The sequence below is a fragment of the Lynx rufus genome, unplaced genomic scaffold (assembly GCF_022079265.1).
Source record: "Lynx rufus isolate CCGP_SWC_20201006 ecotype Redwood Valley unplaced genomic scaffold, mLynRuf1.p SCAF_14, whole genome shotgun sequence".
Classification (NCBI taxonomy): Eukaryota; Metazoa; Chordata; class Mammalia; order Carnivora; family Felidae; genus Lynx; species Lynx rufus.
In genome coordinates, this window is record NW_025814828.1 from 30,413,789 (window position 1) to 30,420,111 (window position 6,323).

The following is a 6,323-nucleotide window of genomic DNA, read 5'->3' on the forward strand; positions in this document are numbered from 1 at the left end:
TTGTGTGACTCTCACTGCACTTTTAGATATGTGTCAAGTGAAACTAGGCACATTTTCTTTGATCAAAACATTAAACATTAAGCTGACAGTGTAGTGGAAATAATTCAAGATTTGGAGTCAGAAATAAATAATGTCAGGTTCTGGTTTTACCATTACTGGTTCTATAACTTTGGACAACCTGTCCATGACTCAGTTTCTCTGTAAAATGGGAGTAATAACAATGCCTATTTTTCCTGATTGTGGTAAAGGTTAGAACTAACAAAGTTTGCCTAACAGAGTAAAGCTCAGGAAGTGGGCTTTAATTGATCTTAGGTCATCTTTATTTATTGGCTTATAGAAAATATGCTATTTTAGGAGTGCTATAGAGAAATGTTCCCTCACTTTTTCCTAGTACTCAGTTCTTAGATCTCCGATACTTGGACCTCCACCTGTTCTCTGGTCAATTTACCTACACCCAGTAAGTGCTGAAGCCCAAAGTTGCTTTGAGGAACATTTCTGCCTTTTTTGTATGTGTAAAGTTTCCACATATCAAGTGGGCTTGCTTCAATTGTGGTTCTACACATTTTAGATATTTATTTTCTCAAGTATGAGCCAGACTTTCAAAATGAGATCCCACCTAAAAATACTAAGATATTCACTTTGGCTAGCTGGATAAAATGGGTATATGTGTGTTTGTGCTTCTAATTCTTGCTGAACATAAAGTTGATCTATAAGAAGAATCCTTTTAAACTTTACAGATGTAAGCTTTTATTGGCTCAAAGCCAGAAAAATACCCCCTAAGAATATGTAACTACTTCTTAATCAGTTTTTGAAATTCTTTTGTATAAACAGCTGCCAAAAATCAGTGATATGTTGATAGATCTTTATAGACTAATATTTATATTACTTGCATGTGTTCAATCGTGGATTGTAAGGAAATGGAAAGATAAACATTCCACTGCCCCCCCCAAACTTATAAAAGACTGATTATTGCAAGTCAATAGAGACTAGCTGATTTTAGCAGTAGGAAACTATAAAATCTGGCTTGTTTGAAGATACAAAATTTGAGAAACTTAAAAGGAATTCACTCTCCCAGTTGTCAGCAGGAATTCATCAATCTGTGAGGACTCAGCTTAGTTCCACACAGACTTATATTTTAAACTCTTTGCTTATTAGGTATAGGAAGACCCTTTTTACTAGGAGTAAGTACTTTTTGGCTTTTCCCCAAATCCCACTTTTATGGACTTTCTTGAAGTTTCAGAGCTTGAAAGTTACATTATAGTCTGCCCGCCTCTCTCTCTTGCCACAAACCAGTGTTGAGAGTACATTTCACCAGAGAGTTAACCCTGAAACATTCATACTTCCTAAACCTTTATTACCCAAGACTCAAACCAGCCTGAACACTATCACACTCCTGATGGCTCTGTACAATGTGGCTACGAATATTCTCATATCCTCCTGCATTCCCTGTGATGATAATGTATCCCTCTGTTTATTTCTGTAACAGCAGCACAATTCAGACTAATGACTTTGAATCAGAAATTTGGATCTTAGACGTTGGATCTCAGACTTTCATCTGAGTCTTGCACCTAAGAGCAGGAGGTAACATTCGAATTGCCTATAGCGAATCAACTATGAAGAAAAATGAAACGAAGGAATGGCAATACAAATGGGGTCTAAATTACAAAGTAATAAAAACTGATAAGCTGGACTTCATTAAAATTAAAACACCTCTGCTCTGCTAAAGACGTGCTTTAGAAGAGAAGCCACAGACTGGGAGAAGATAGATGCAAAGATACATATGATTAAAGATTGTTAACCCAAATTACAAAGACTTCTGAAAACTTACCAATAAGAAAACAAACAACCCGATTAAAAAAAATGGGCCAAAAACCTTGACACCTCTACAAAGAAGATATACAGGCAGCAAATAAGGATAGGAAAAGATGTTCCATACCATATGTCATTAGCGAAATACAAATGAGAACAATAGTAAGATCCTGTCACACACTTATTAGAATTGCCGAAATGCAGAAGACAGGTAGCAGCAAATGCTGGCAAAAATGTTCAGCACAATATAACTTTCTCTCAATTTTATTTGGCCATGAGGAGGGCACCTGTTGGGATGAGCACTGGGTGTTGTATGGAAACCAATTTGACAATAAATTTCATATTAAAACAAATATTAAACCTAAAGCTGCTCTAAAAAAAAATAGTCTTAAAAAAAAGTCCCACAGTTGGGGCATCTGGGTGGTGCAGTCAGTTAAGCGTCCGACTCTTGGTTTTAGCTCAGGTCATGATCTCATGGTTTGTGGGTTCGGGTCCCGTTTTAGACTCCAGCTGACAGTGCAGAGCCTGCTTGGGATTCTCGCTCTCTGTCCCTCTCCTGCTTACTCTCTCCTCTGTCTCTTAAATAAACATTTTTTTAAGTCGCACAAAAGAATTGAAGTTCTTGCTAGTCCTTAATGTTTGTTACCTTTGTTGGAATGGAAATTTCTGAAGGTCTTATTCATAGATGTAACATCCACATCCTAACATGATGGCTGACATATAAAAGGGACTGAAGTGAGTTGAAATTCTTCTTGATTCAAACTGAATGCCTTTTTTAGAAAGAAAAACTGACCAAAGTTCATGGAAATCTAAGTGCAAGTCTAACTTCTATTTTGGTACCAGAGCTGGCCAGGTGTTCTGGCTGAGCCTCTTGCCAAACACAACCAAAACTGCCAGGTGAAATATAAAAAATAACCTTCTTAAAAACACTGCCGAGCTGATAAAATAGGAAAGAACGATCAAGCCAAATTTAAGTGAAGGCTAGAACGAGATAATTAATCTGAGCATGGAAGCCAATTTTACCCTGAGGGTGTTTGTTGAATTTGACTTTAACTTTTCAAAATCTTGGTTTAGGATACAAAGGGCAAAGTGCAGGACTGACAGAAGTGGTATTGTAGACTAATAGGAATCTTCCCCTCCCAAATCTGGTAGCACAGGGCTATGCCGTCAGGCTGAGTGAAAACTGGGGTTAAAACTGCCCTTACCATACCCACCCTCAGGAACTGCAAGGAAAGCTGCTGCATGGACGATAAGCAAAACATGGCATCTAATGCTCTTCAATGTTCAGGAAGGAAGGATTCTCATTTCACACGCACTTTTCCAGAGAAAAAAGGAACACTTCCCAACTAAGTGTTGGGCTACCAGATCCCTGATACAGAAATCTGAGGAGAAAAATACAAGACCAACTTTAAAAAAATTTATTTATTTATTCTGGGGGGCGGGGGGGAGGAAGGGAGGGATGAGTGTGCGCACATGCATGCCCGTGTGAGCAGGGGAGGGGAAGAGAGAGACAGAATCCCAAGCAGGCTTTGAGCTGTCAGTCCAGAGCCTAACTCCACATGGGGCTCCATCTCACAAACTGGGAGATATGATTTGAGCCAAAAGCAAGAGCCAGATGCTTAACTGGCTGAGCCATCCAGGTGCCCCAAGAAGACCAACTTATAAGCCAATCTCACTGATGACCACAGATGCAAAAACAGATATGATAACAGTTCATTTAACACGATATATAAAAAGAATTATATGCGTGGAACAAGTAAATTTAGCATTAGAAAGTCTGCTAATGTAAATTATTACATTATTATAAGATGGAAAATTCATAGTCATTTCAATAAAAGAAACCATTTGACAAAATGTAACATATATTCAGGATAAAAAAAGGGGAAAAACATTCTACACTTACATTTTTGTCAAGGGGTAAATCTCATGTTAAGTGTTCTTTACACCATAAAATTAAAACAAAAGGGAAACATCCTGCTGGAAACCTAGGAGTAGAAAGGAAATTTTTTAATCTGCTAAAAAGTCATACTTTAAAAGGTTTCCATTTGAAATGATGATGCTTTACATTGCATTGCTGGTCCTCACCTTCACAGTAAAGCTTTAAGGTTAGAAACTTAAAAAAAAACAATAAATGGAGAGAGATGCATTTTCAGGAATTGAAAAATGCAGTATTGTCAATATATTAACTCTACCCAAATTGTTTTATAGAGTCAATGGAATTCCTGTCAAAATTTTTTGTGGAATGTGAACAGTTGATTCTAAAATTTATATGAAGAAAAATAGTAAGGAAATTCAAAATTCTCCTGGAGAAGAACAAGGGGCAGAAATTGTCTGATTAGATATTAAGGCTTATTATAAAGTTGTGATAATTAAGAATGTGTGGTATTGGTGCTTGGAAAGGAAACCAAATAGAATAGAGAACACAGAAAAATACCAACTCCTATATACTTATTCGATATATGAAAAAAAAGGGACAAGAAATAAAGGAATATTTGCTGACCAGCAGGGAAGAATGGACTCCTCAAGAATGTTTCTGGCTTAATTTGGAATCCATGAATTAAAAAATAAACATTGGGGGGGTGCCTGGGTGGCTCAGTTGGTTAAGCATCCAACTCAATTTCGTCAGGTCATCATCTTACGGTTATGAGATCGAGCCCCGTGTCAGTCGCTGTGCTCACAGCAGAGAGCCAACTTGGGATTCTCTCTCTCCCCCCTTCTCCCTTGCCCCTCCCCTGCTCTTGTTCATGCTCTCTCTCTCTCTCCCTCTCTCTCTCTCCCAAAATAAAATAAACTTTAAAAAAAAAACAAAAATGAGAAACAAGACACATATCCTTTCTCCTGCTCCTCTTCAACATTGTTCCATAAACCCTAGCTAGTTCAGTAAAGCAAGAAAAAGAAATAAAAGTATACCGTGTGGAAAAAAAGAAAATATCTCTACCTGCAAGTGACATGACTGTATATAAAACACGAAAAACAAAACAACACAACTTCTGGAACTATAAGCAAATTTAGGTGCTTGGAAAAAAGGTCAATGTTGTCAAGTGCTTTATTACATGCCAGCAACAAAAAAATTTTAATTTTAAATTAAGAAATGGATAACAGCAACAAAATATGAAGTTCTTGGGTATAAATCTAACAAGGTATATATAGGATCTGTATGTGAAATCTGAAAAACACTGATGTAAGAAACCAAAGATGATACAAATAATTAGAGAAACAATCTATGTTCATGGATTGGAAGATTTAACATAGTTAAAATGCCACTTGCTCCCAATGTGATTTGAAGATTTAATGCCATCCCACTAAAAATCTCAGTAAGCTTTTCTTATAAAAAGAAATCTACAAACTGATTCTGAAATTCATAGGAGAAGGTGAAATTACTATAATAGACAAAACAATTCTGAAAATAAGAACAAAGCTAGAGGACTCCCAATTTATGATACAGTATAAAGCTACAGTAACCAAGGCAATGTATTATTGGCAAAAGCATATATCTCTGGATCATTTCCAGAGAATGATCTCTGGATCATTCCAAAATATGTATTAATTTTTAATTTCTGTGAAATAAATTAACACAAACTTAACAGCTTAAAATGACATCCATTTATTAGCTCATGTTCTGTTAGTCCCAAGTCCAGACACTGTATGGCTGAGTTCTCTGCTCACAATCACATCAGACTAAAATCAAGATGCTGGTTACACTGTGTTCTTATCTGGGGCATAGGACAATCTTCTAAACTTGTCAGGTTGTGGTGGGACTCAGTTTCTTGCACTTTGAGACTGGGTCTCTGTTTCCTTCCTGGCTGTCAGTTGGTGGCCCTTCTTAGCTCCTAGAGCCTACATTCCTTGCTGTGCATCCCCTCCACCTTCAAAGCCAATAGAGACTCACTCTACATTAAATCCCTCACTTTTTAAATCTCGTTTACTAGGATGATCCCTATCCCTTTGTAAGGGTTCAATTAATAAGGTAACACACAGTTATGAACTGAATTGTGTCCCCCATACACCCCCCCCATTCATATGTGGAGGCTGTAACTCCCAATGTGATTTATCCAGAGATAAGACCTTTAAGGAGGTGATTAAAGTTAAATGATTCCTAAGGATGGAGTCTTAATCCAATTGAATTTTAAGAAGAGGAAGAGTCATCAGAAGAGTATACCTCAGAGGAAAAAGGTCTTGTGAAACCACAGTGAGAAGGTGATCATCTTAGGAGGAGCAGCCTTAATGGAAAGCAACCCCAGTGGGAAGCTGATCATGGATTTTTAGCCTCCAGAACTGTCCATTTATGTTGTTTAAACTACCTGGTGAGTGGTATTCTGTTATGGAAGCCTGAGCAGACTGATACATCTACTATGAATAACCTTCTTAGAGGGAGCTAAAATAACCCCATCACATAAATGATAGCTCATTCTAGTCACAAGTCTCTCCTCAAGGCCTGCAGATTACAGGAGGGTGCGAATCACTAGGGGTCATGGTATTAGTCTGTCTACTGCAACAGCTTCATTTATTAGAGC